This window comes from Tamandua tetradactyla, chromosome 6 (genome assembly GCF_023851605.1).
Source record: "Tamandua tetradactyla isolate mTamTet1 chromosome 6, mTamTet1.pri, whole genome shotgun sequence".
Taxonomy (NCBI): Eukaryota; Metazoa; Chordata; class Mammalia; order Pilosa; family Myrmecophagidae; genus Tamandua; species Tamandua tetradactyla.
The window spans coordinates 76,500,393-76,513,394 of NC_135332.1; the positions used below are offsets into that span (position 1 = coordinate 76,500,393).

Sequence of the window (13,002 nt, forward strand, 5' to 3'; positions counted from 1 at the left end):
ATGGCTGACACGGGCCTCCCAGTCACCCACCCTGTTCTGCAAGCAGCCAGGAATTGCCTGGAAGCTGGAGGCACAGGCGGGGTGCAGAGGTTCATCCTGTGTGCTCACACTGGGGGCCGTGGACAGCCTTCGTCCCAGTGGCTCTGGCTGTCAGAGCCTGTGCCTGTTGCCCTCTGGGGAGCCCCTGGGTGGATCCTCTCCCTTCAGTCTAGCACATGTATGGTGAGAGCCCCCCACACCCCTTGCAGGCTTCTGGGCAGTTTCCAGGCATGGATTTGTTCACGTTTTATTCCCTCCTTTTCAGGAGACCTTGCTGATAGTGGCACAGGTTTCCATAAATGAGCAAAGCCAGCGGCCATGCTGGACTCAGGCTGATGGACAGAGCCATTTTGTAATTAGCCGCGAGCTCCTCAGCTTCTGAGTTGGGTTTGAGCTGTGTGTGGGGGCGCATAGACAGGAGGGCGCTGGGACATCCCAGTGGCGTGTGGATCCTCTGCTGAGATTTATCCCTGACAGGCCTGCCGCCTCCAGGTGCTTTCATTCTGAACCACTGCGGATGGCAATTTTCTGGCCCATTTCTTTTGTAGGCTTTTCCTTTGAATTCAGGTATTGGGTCCCATGCACATCTGCTCTCAGCCCCCATGTGGCGCGGCCAGGCCCGGGCCCCACTGCCCTCTGCCCATCCCCTCAGGCTTTGCAATTTCTCACTATCGGGGGCCTCCTTGTTCTGCATCATGAAGTTGTCTGGGGATGGAAGCTCAGAGCAGGGTCACATTTAGAGGGACAGGCATGAAGATCTGTATGAGATCTCATACAGAAGAGAGAGGTGTGGAGAAGAGTGTAGAAAGAAGGAAAATTAGATATATATATAATACAAAAGGCAAAATGGTAGAGGAAAGTATTACCCAAACAGTAATAACACTAAATGTTAATGGACTGAATTCCCCAATTGAAAGACATAGACTGGCAGAATGGATTAAAAAACAGGATCCTTCTATATGCTGTCTACAAGAAACACATCTTAGACCCAAAGATAAACATAGGTTGGAAGTGAAAGGTTGGGAGAAGATATTTCATGCAAATAACAACCAGAAAAGAGCAGGCGTAGCTATACTAATATCCAACACATAAGACTTCAAATGTAAAACAGTTAAAAGAGACAAAGGATACTATGTACTAATAAAAGGAACAATTCAACATGAAGACATAACAATCATAAATATTTCTGCACCGAACCAGAATGCCCCAAAATACATGAGGCAAACACTGCAAAACACTGAAAAGGGGAATAGATACATCTACCATAATAGTTGGAGACTTCAATTCCCCACTCTCATCAATGGACAGAACATCTAGACAGAGGATCAATAAAGAAACAGAATTTGAATGTTATAATAAATGAGCTAGACTTAACAGACATTTATAGGACGTTACACCCCACAACAGCAGGATACACCTTTTTCTCAAGTGCCCATGGATCATTCTCAAAGATAGACCATATGCTGGGTCACAAAGCAAGTCTCAACAAATTTTAAAAGATTGAAATCATGCACAACACTTTCTCAGATCATAAGGGAATGAAGTTGGAAATCAATAATAGGCAGAGTGCCAGAAAATTCACAAATATGTGAAGGCTCAGCAACACACTCTTAAACAACCAGTGCGTCAAGGAAGAAATTACAAGAGAAATCATTAAATATCTCGAGGCAAATGAAAATGAAAACACAATATATGAAAACTTATGGGATGCAACAAAGGCAGTGCTAAGAGGGAAATTTATTGCCCTAAATGCCTATATCAAAAAAGAAGAAAGGGCAAAAATTTGGGAATTAACTGTCCACTTGGAAGAACTGGAGAAAGAACAGGAAACTAACCCCAAAGCAAGCAAAAGGAAAGAAATAAAAAAGATTAGAGCAGAAATAAGTGAAATTGAGAACATGAAACAATTGAGAAAATCAATAAAACCAGAAGTTGGTTCTGTGAGAAAATCAGTAAGATTAATGGGCCCTTAGCAAGATTGACAAAAAGGAGAGAGAGGATGCAAATAAATAAGATCAGAAATGGAAGAGGAGACGTAACCACTGACCCCACAGAAATAAAGGAGATAATAACAGGATACTATGAACAACTTTATGCTAATAATACAACAATTTAGATGAAATGGACAACTTCCTAGAAAGACATGAACAACCAACTTTGACTCAAGATGAAATAGATGACCTCAACAAACCAATCACAAGTAAAGAAATTGAATCAGTCATTCAAAAGCTTCCCAAAAAGAAAAGTCCAGGACCAGATGGCTTCACAGGTGAATTCTACCAAACATTCCAGAAGAATTAGTACCAATCCTGCTCAAACTCTTCAAAAAAATTGAAGTGGAGGGAAAGCTACCTAATTCATTCTATGAAGCCAACATCACCCTCATACCAAAACCAGGCAAAGATATTACAAAAAAAAGAAAACTACAGACCAGTCTCTCTAATGAATATAGAATCAAAAATCCTCAACAAAATTCTAGCAAATCAAATCCAGCAACACATTAAAAGAATTATACATCATGACCAAGTAGGATTCATCCCAGGTATGCAAGGATGGTTCAACAAAAGAAAATCAATTAATGTAATACACCATATCAACAAATCAAAGCAGGAAAATCACATGATCATCTCAATTGATGCAGAGAAGGCATTTGACAAAATTCAACATCTTTCCTGTTGAAAACACTTCAAAGGATAGGAATACAAGGGAACTTCCTTAAAATGATAGAGGGAATATATGAAAAACCCACAGCTAATATTGTCCTCAATGGGGAAAAACTGAAAACTTTCCCCTTAAGATCAGGAACAAGACAATGATGTCCACTATCACCACTATTATTCAACATTGTGTTGGAAGTTCTAGCCAGAGCAATTAGATAAGAAAAAGAAATACAAGGCATCAAAAAGGAAGAAGTAAAACTATCACTGTTTGCAGATGATATGATACTATATGTTGAAAACCCTGAAAAATCCACAGCAAAACTACTAGAGCTAATAAACGAGTACAGCAAAGTGGTAGGTTACAAGATCAACATTCAAAAATCTGTAGTGTTTCTATACAGTAGTGATGAACACTGAGGGGGAAATCTAGAAAAGAATTCCATTTACAATTGCAACTAAAACATTAAAATATTTAGGAATAAATTTAACTAAAGAGACAAAAGACCTATACAAAGAAAACTACAAGAAACTATTAAAAGAAATCACAGAAGACCTAAATAGATGGAAGGGCATACCGTGTTCATGGATTGGAAGACTAAATATAGTTAAAATGTCAATCCTACCTAAATTGATTTACAGATTCAATGCAATACCAATCAAAATCCCAACAACTTACTTTTCAGAAATGGAAAAACCAATAAGCAAATTTATCTGGAAGGGCAAGGTGCCCTAAATTGCTTAAAGTATCTTGAGGAAAAAAAACGAAGCTGGAGGTGTCACACTGCCTGACTTTAAGGCATATTATGAAGCCACAATGGTCAAAACAGCATGGTACTGGCATAAAGATAGATATATCGACCAATGGAATCGAATAAAGTGCTCAAATATAGACCCTCTCATCTATGGACATTTGATCTTTGATAAGGCAGTCAAGCCAACTCACCTGGGACAGAACAGTCTCTTCAATAAATGGTGCCTAGAGAACTGGATATCCATATGCAAAAGAATGAAAGAAGACCCATATCTCACACCCTACACAAAAGTTAACTCAAAATGGATCAAAGATCTAAACATTAGGTCTAAGACCATAAAACAGTTAGAGAAAAATGTAGGGAGATATCTTATGAAACTTACAATTGGAGGCAGTTTTATGGACCTTAAACCTAAAGCAAGAGCACTGAAGAAGGAAATAAATAAATGGAAGCTCCTCAAAATTAAACACTTTTATGCATCAAAGAACTTCATCAAGAAAGTAGAAAGACAGCCTACACGATGGGAGACAATATTTGGAAATGACATATCAGATAAAGGTCTAGTATCCAGAATTCATAGAGAGATTGTTCAACTCAACAACAAAAAGACAGCCAACCCAATTACAAAATGGGAAAAAGACTTGAACAGACACCTCTCAGAAGAAGAAATACAAATGGCCAAAAGGCACATGAAGAGATACTCAATGTCCCTGGCCATTAGAGATATGCAAATCAAAACCACGATGAGATATCATCTCACACCCACCAGAATGGCCATTATCAACAAAACAGAAAATGACAAGTGCTGGAGAGGATGCGGTGAAAGAGGCACACTTATCCACTGTTGGTGGGAATGTCAAATGGTGCAACCACTGTGGAAGGCAGTTTGGCGGTTCCTCAAAAAAGCTGAATATAGAATTGCCATACGACCCAGCAATACCATTGCTAGGTATCTACTCAAAGGACTTAAGGGCAAAGACACAAACGGACATTTGCACACCAATGTTTATAGCAGCGTTATTTACAATTGCAAAGAGATGGAAACAGCCAAAATCTCCATCAACAGAAGAGTGGCTAAACAAACTGTGGTGTATACATACGATGGAATATTATGCAGCTTTAAGACAGGATAAACTTATGAAACATGTAATAACATGGATGGACCTAGAGAACATTATGCTGAGTGAGTCTAGCCAAAAACTAAAGGACAAATACTGTATGGTCCCACTGATGTGAACCGGCATTCGAGAATAAACTTGGAATATGTCATTGTTAACAGAGTCCAGCAGGAGGTAGAAATAGGATAAGATAATGGGTATTGGAGCTGAAGGGATACAAACTGTGCAATAGGACTTGATACAAAAACTCAAAAATGGACAGCACAATAATACCTAATTCTAAAGTAATCATGTTAAAACACTGAGTGAAGCTGCATCTGAGCTATAGGGTTTTTTTTGTTTTGTTTTGTTTTTTTGTTGTTTTTTTGTTTGTTTTTGTCTGGTTTGTTTGTCTTTTTTTTTTACTATTATTATTACTTTTATTTTTTTCTCTATATTAACATTTTATATCTTTTTCTGTTGTGTTGCTAGTTCTTCTAAACCGATGCAAATGTACTAAGAAACGATGATCATGCATCTATGTGATGATGTTAAGAATTACATATGCATATGTAGAATGGTATGATTTCTAAATGTTGGGTTAATTTCTTTTTTTTCCATTAATTAATTAAAAAATAAAAAATAAAAAAATTTTTAAAAAGTAGGTATGCCAAGATTGATAATATTTTATATTCTATGGAGTTTGAACACAAATCAAGGCTCCCATTTTAATTAAAGATTGAGAGGCCACCCAGCATGTGTTTTATGTTATAATAAATTCTGAAGAACCAGGAGAGTACGGGGTCTAAGTTGAGATGAAATGGAAAATGGAAAAGAATTCCAAGGTCAAGGAAACTGGACCCAGTGTTTAAAATGTTGGTTTCTTCCTAAATAAATTCTTTGGAATATTTATTGTGTGTTAATTCAAATCTGCCTTACCTCTTACTCTTGCCTCTGCAGTAGTAAACAGTTCTGTACAGGTTTTTACTCATCAGCACAGATGCAGATTTACTGCACTTTCCTTCACAAATAGTAATATAAGGTTTGTGTTTTACAAAAACTAATTAATTTTCTTCCAAATAACTAAGATGATGGTTCTGGCAATCAATTAAATATAAATAGAGAAATGATTATTAAAATGGATAGGTAATGCTTCATAGCTAAGATAAAACTTGTGTTGCCACTCTAGTAAAGTATGACAAGTACAAACTAGGAGGTTTCTAGTTAGGGGGAACAATATGAATGAAGGACTGAGTAATGAACTGTCTGAAAACGATTCTTAAGCTAATATCAGGATAGATAAGGAGAGTATGCTGACTAATTTGGGAGAAGAGAGGCAATTGGTTCTATTGGAGCAATTATACCAGGACAAACACCCACACACAAAACACCAAAAAAAAATACCACATAAACTGTCTGCTGTTATATTCATGAGGGAGATTGGACCACAATACCTTTCTTGTTTGTTTGTTGTTGTTTTCTGCATGGGCAGGCTCCAGGAATCAAACCTGGGCCTCCAGCATGGAAGGTGATAATTCTGCCTGTTGAACTACTGTTGCACTTCCCTCTTGTTTGTTTCTCATATTAAAGTTATGCTGCTTTTATGAGGTGAATTTAAAAATATTTCCTATTATTTTCTTGAAGAGTTTATAGGGCCAGAATTACCTTTTCCTTCAATATTTAGTAAAACTTGCTATAACGTTTTTATGCTTGGTATCTTGCATTTAAAATTTTTTTATTTTAAGTATTTACAGAAACACTTACAATTTCTTTAAATTCTGGAATCATTATTGGTATATGTTTTTAATTTTTTAATTTTGAATACATTTTGTGTTAACTGAAGCTTTCTTCTCAAATGGTATTTCATAATTTTTGATATGTAATTCATTAGTCAACATGTTTTCTTGAATTCAGACTTTTAGAGGTTTCAGAAAATTTTCTGGTATATAAATTTATATTGTGTTAAACTCTGGTAAAATCTGAGGCAGCACTTCATCATCAAGCATGCTAATTCAACAGAGAAAATTGCAGGAATACTCACACTAAGGCATATCCATAAGTTTTATAGTGTTATATGAGTTAATTTTCCTTTCAAATTTACAGGAAGTAATTGGTTTCCAGGGAATTGGGGGAGTATAGGAATTGTGTGTAAGAAACTGTGCATACATAATAAATTTCAGAAATTTCACTTCTCATATAATTATTCTTCTGTTTGTTTTCTTACAATAATTTTCTAATTTCTAATGAACACTAAGTTCATTAATTTTGAACTGATGTTATTTATATTGTACCTATATAATGTTATAAATATTCCTCAAATAATGCATAATTTCATGAATTCTTCAACTAATTTTATTTTAAAGGACTTTCATTGAAATTTAATTCACATGTGGAGAACTATACACTGAGTAAATTTTCACAACATGAATATGCCCACATCACCACCACCCATATTAAGTAATAGAACATTAGCAACTCCAGTATCACAAAGTAATTGCAATCCTGACTTCTAATAAATAGATTAATTTGACCCATTTTCCATTTCATATATATATGGAACCACAGAATAATTGCCCTTTCTGTCTTTTTTTTTTCTTACATGGGCAGGCACTGGGAACTGAACCCAGGTCTCCAGCATGGCAGGAGAGAACTCTGCCTGCTGAGCCACCATGGCCCACCCTTCAGTGCTATTATAATTGTGAGATTGTGACATTTTTACATATCACAGGCTGTGATAGTTCGTTAATTTAATTGTTGGTATTCTGTTCTAGTTTGCTAACTGCTGGAATGCAATATACCAGAAAAAGAATGGCTTTTAAAAGGGGAATTTAATAAATTGCTAGTTTACAGTTCTAAGGCTGAGATAATGTCCCAGTTAAAGTAACTCTATAGAAATGTCCAATAAAAGGCATCTGGAGAAAGATACCTTGGTTCAAGAAAGCTGCTCAAGTTCAGGGTTTCTCTCTCAGCTGAAAGGTCACATGGAAAACATGGTGGTGTCTGCTGGCTTTCTCATGGCTCTGCAAAAGGAACTGTTTCCAAAATGTTTCCTCCTTTAAAGGGTTCCAGTAAGCAACTCCACCTTCAATGTGTGGAGACACACCTCCATGGAAATCATCTAATCAAAAGTGATCACCCGCAATTGGGTGGGTCACATCTCCAAGGGAACAATCAAAATGCTCCCACCCAGCAATATTGAATAAGGATTAAAGAACATGGCTTTTCTGGAGTCCACCACTGATTCAAACCAGCACATATTCTATGGTATGAATATACTGTCATGTACTTATTCTTTGTACATTCCTGATATATAAGTTTGGGGCAATTCAGTCAATGCTCTCTAAGTCTAACTCTTTTGGCAAACATGCATAGACATTTCTGCTTAGTGTATACCTAGAATTGAATTTCTAAGATATAGGAAAATAGTGGTGTCAGTTTTCATCAATTACTATCTAAAGTAGATTGTTGGTTGTATTGATTTACACTCTAACAATAATGTATGAGATGTCTCTTGTTCCAAATTTTTGTAAACATGTCATATTTAACATTTCCGTCTTTTGGCTACTGTATGAAAATCCTCTACTGACTCAAGGTCAAGACAGCACTGAGCATCAACCTTATCTATGCATACTTTGCCCTTCACTGGATAACTTGATTACTATAGACTCATCTACATTGGTGGCTCTCTGATTCTTCTAACTATAATCCCTCTCCCACTATAAGCCTCCGTTTTCTGGATGTCTTGTCAGACAGTTTGGACAAATGGAAATTATAATAGCATATTCTTTATTATGAATTTATGGAATGTGTTATTCATCATCATGTTACACATCTAGCATTGAGTCTGATAAGTAACATGTTTCATAGTAAAATAAATGTGGCAGTGCATGCAACTTCAAGAATTAACTTGTCTTACCATGCACATATTACTTTGTTTTAGCTGATGTGGCAGAATGGTGGAATATCTTACTGAGTGTTAAAGTACCAATTCAGAGAAATCACCCTGAAAATCTGGTGTTTCATCTTTAAGAATGTTTTGGCCAATAATATAATGTTGTTTCTTCCATAGCCAGAATAAACTGTTATCAGTGTTAAGGGATGTGAGTGCAAGCAGTTCCTTTTACTATTACACTAAAAATGCAATTAGAATATATTTGCTTCCTCTTCTACCATTTTCAGCTCAATGAATTTTAGGTCTTAGTCCAAAGGCTTTCAACAGGGAACACAGTGATTTTATTGAATTGGTAATTGAAAATAAAACCTGGAAATTTGAGGCACCTCATTCCCCTCTTAAACTAACAGGAAAAGAAAGAGAAGGCTTTATTGGTACTGATGAACAGAGGGAATTTGGTGGTTGCCCTCATCAGAATCAGTGCAGAGATTAATGATATCCTCTACCCATGGAAAGAGAATTCCATGGATATGGAATTTTAAGATATCTAAGGCATATCTTAAAATTTCAGTACAAATGCTAAAGGTAATTTAAAAATAAAACAACAAATAATGTAACAATAAATATGAACTAAAATCTCATAACCAGTTGCAGCAACAATGACTGTTGTAAAAATACACATTTCTCTTTGCTTGTTGGATTTAAATATTTATACATTTCTGTAATTAAGTGTGTGTATCTGTGTACACATGCATATGTATATTACACATATGAGCTAATTAAATTTTCTCTATTGTTTCACATAATACATTTTTCAGTGGTTAATTATATAATCTAATCATCTGCTACAGATTCTTAAAGTAACCAAACTAAAAGAGAAATTAACATTTTGATGAACATTTTCAACATAGATCTACAAAAGCAATGATTATGTTATATTTGCTTTATGTGTGAGAAGTGATATCTTTGGAGATTCATTTTGTTCTGTGGAAGGAGAAAGATGTTATTGTTTTATGGAATTTCAATACGGATATAAGAGTATTAATGAATGCTGAATAGCCAAAGGGTTAAGAATTTCTACTCATTCATCTTCCAGATTCAGTTAAAAGATTTACCCCATTAATTGATACTGGACTGGAATCCAAAAAAAAAAACTGCATTCCTGCTCTACCATATGGCTTCCTGTTAGTTTTTGCCAAGAAAGGTGTAAGAGGAGGGAGAAAAGACATGCTTATATTGTCAAGATAAAATATTAATGTAAGATGAGGATGACTTTAGGAAAGCATGTGATGTGAACAGAGAAACAATGAACATGAGAAGATAAAAAGTAACCAGACAAGAAGAGGTCTGGGTAAATGCTGAAGACTACATTTTGCACATCATTCCAGATCAAGTATAGGGCTCAAAATTAATAGACATCTATCTCACAAAACTACTTCCCTTCCAAAGCCAGTAATGGCACCACATTTTATTCTTCATCTCCAAGTTTTTAAGAGTATAAATCAGAAGATTGAAGGCAATGATGGTACATAGAAGAGCATTTTTCATGGGAAAACTATTTCTGGTCTAATGTGAATGAAGAAAATGGGCACAAATAATATCTTAACAACTGCCATTGGAGAATTACACGTGCAAATAGCTTTGCTATTGCTTTCAGCAGGGTAAACCCTGATGGTCTTTAATACCATCAAAATAAAAAAAGTCACCAAGAAATCAGACCTGAATTGACTATTAATAAGAGACAAATTCTGCATGCATTGGTGCAGGCAAATTTCAGCAAAGGATACACATCATAGAAATAGTGATTTATCTTATTGGGATCACAGAGGGGTAAGAAGAAGGCGAGAAGAAACTGACTGGCACAGTGTGCAAATCCCCCAATATAACAAGATATAATGATCACATTACTCTACAGACTGAAGTGATAGTACCTAATTGTGGAGGGGAAATTTGACTGCTACTTCATAGTAGAAATAGAATACCTGGATTACAGGACATCCCATAGGGCATTTCTTAGTAGTATCTTGCCTTGCAATTAAAGCTGATAGAGAGCTACCACAACTGAGCTCAGGCAGTTCTATCAATAGTTCCAACACTTTTGGTTTAGTTCACTCCACCAAGGAAATAATCATGACCAAATGAGAAGATTGTTGAGGACTAAGGGGAAATAAATTTTATAGAGATTATTGTATTTTATGGAGATTAACTATGGTAAAAGGAAATGTGTATGTAGGCCAAGTTGACAAACTGTGGATACTGATAGTCAATTTCTTATGTCAATTTAGCTAAGTCATGCCAGTCAGTTATGTGTTCCAGCAAGCATTGGTATGATTGTTACTTTGAAGGTATTTCTTAAAAGGTTTTACATCTATATTCAGTTGACTACAACTAAGACTGATTGTATCTACAAGAAAAAGTGGAACTTTGCTTCAGGAAGGAGAGAAGATCCTTATCCAAACAGATCTCTTAGAAAACATGCTGAGGATTTCAAAAATAAGAAAAAAGAACTAATAACTCTTTTAGCCAGCCAGCTACTCTTGGGAAATTGAAATTCATCTTTATAAGTTTCCAGTTTGCTCTATGGCATTAAGACTTGCCAATACCAAAGTTTGTGTGAACCAATGCTTGCTGAGTTTTGGGAGTGGTTTGGAACCTATGGCCCCTAGTTTTCTTCCAATTTCTCCCTTCTGGAATAGAAGTGTCTATTCTATACCTATCTGAGCATTGCATATTGGAAACAGATAACTTGCATCTAGGTTTTGCAGGTATACATAGGAGAACTGTGCCTGAGGGAACTGTGACCACACGTAAAACTAATTTTGAAGAGTCTTTCTATGTTACATTTTTTACTGAAATGATTTAAAACTTTGGGGATATTTGGTTGGAATGAATGTAATTTGCCAAACATGTCTTTGGAAGGCACTAGAATGTGGAATGCCATAGTTTGGAGCTATGCACCAGAGTAAAGCATGTTCTTAAACTTTCTCTGTCCCTGTGGGTGTGCACCCATTGTAAGCAAGAACTTTTTTTTTTTTTTACATTTTTTTATTAATTAAAAAAAATTAACTAATGCAACATTTAGAAATCATTCCATTTTACATATGCAATCAGTAATTCTTAATATCATCACATAGATGTATGATCATCATTTCTTAGTACATATGCATCGATTTAGAAAAAGAAATAGCAAGACAACAGAAAAAGAAACAAAATGATAATATAGAGAAAAAATAAAAATAAAAAATACAAAAATATATAAGAAAAAAATAAAAAAACAAAAACAAAACTATAGCTCAGATGCAGCTTCATTCAGTGTTTTAACATAATTACATTACAATTAGGTAGTATGGTGCTGTCCATTTTTTTTTTTTTAGAAATCATACCATTCTACATATGCAATCAGTAATTCTTAACATCATCACATAGATGCATGATCATCGTTTCTTAGTACATTTGCATCGGTTTAGAAGAACTAGCAATACAACCGAAAAAGATATAGAATATTAATATAGAGAAAAAAATAAAAGTAATAATAGTAAGAACAAAACAAAACAAAACAAAACAAAAACCTATAGCTCGGATGCAGCTTCATTCAGTGTTTTAACATGATTACTTTACAATAAGGTATTATTTTGCTGTCCATTTTTGAGTTTTTGTATCTGGTCCTATTGCACAGTCTGTATCCCATCAGCTCCAATTACCCATTATCTTACCCTGTTTCTAACTCCTGGTGAACTCTGTTACCAATGACATATTCCAAGTTTATTCTCGAGTGTTGATTCACATCATTGGGACCATACAGTATTTGTCTTTTAGTTTTTGGCTAGACTCACTCAGCATAATGTTCTCTAGGTCCATCCATGTCATTACATGTTTCATAAGTTTATCCTGCCTTAAAGCTGCATAATATTCCATCGTATGTATATACCACAGTTTGTTTAGCCACTCGTCTGTTGATGGGCATTTTGGCTGTTTCCATCTCTTTGCAATTGTAAATAACGCTGTTATAAACATTGGTGTGCAAATGTCCGTTTGAGTTTTTGCCCTTAATTCCTTTGAGTAGATTCCCAGCAATGGTATTGCTGGGTCATATGGCAATTCTATATTCAGCTTTTTGAGGAACCGCCAAACTGCCTTCCACAGTGGTTGCACCATTTGACATTCCCACCAACAGTGGATAAGTGTGCCTCTTTCACTGCATCCTCTCCAGCACTTGTCATTTTCTGTTTTGTTGATAATGGCCATTCTGGTGGGTATGAGATGATATCTCATTGTGGTTTTGATTTGCATTTCTCTAATGGCCAGGGACATTGAGCATCTCTTCATGTGCCTTTTGGCCATTTGTATTTCCTCCTCTGAGAGGTGTCTATTCAAGTCTTTTTCCCATTTTGTAATTGGGTTGGCTGTCTTTTTGTTGTTGAGTTGAACAATCTCATTATAAATTCTGGATACTAGACCTTTATCTGATATGTCGTTTCCAAATATTGATTCCCATTGTGTAGGCTGTCTTTCTACTTTCTTGATGAAGTTCTTTGATGCACAAAAGTGTTTAATTTTGAGGA

General features: G+C 35.7%; 1 protein-coding gene and 1 pseudogene across 8 annotated transcripts in view; both read left to right on the forward strand.

The window, feature by feature from the left end:
* The window catches only part of LOC143688429 (uncharacterized), a 98,927-nt gene that overhangs the window by 31,419 nt on the left and 54,506 nt on the right, over positions 1-13,002 (forward strand). The gene's annotated exons all lie outside the window — the stretch shown is intronic.
* LOC143685671 (SLIT-ROBO Rho GTPase-activating protein 2 pseudogene) overlaps positions 1-13,002 on the forward strand; it is a 24,744-nt pseudogene continuing 11,742 nt past the window's right edge.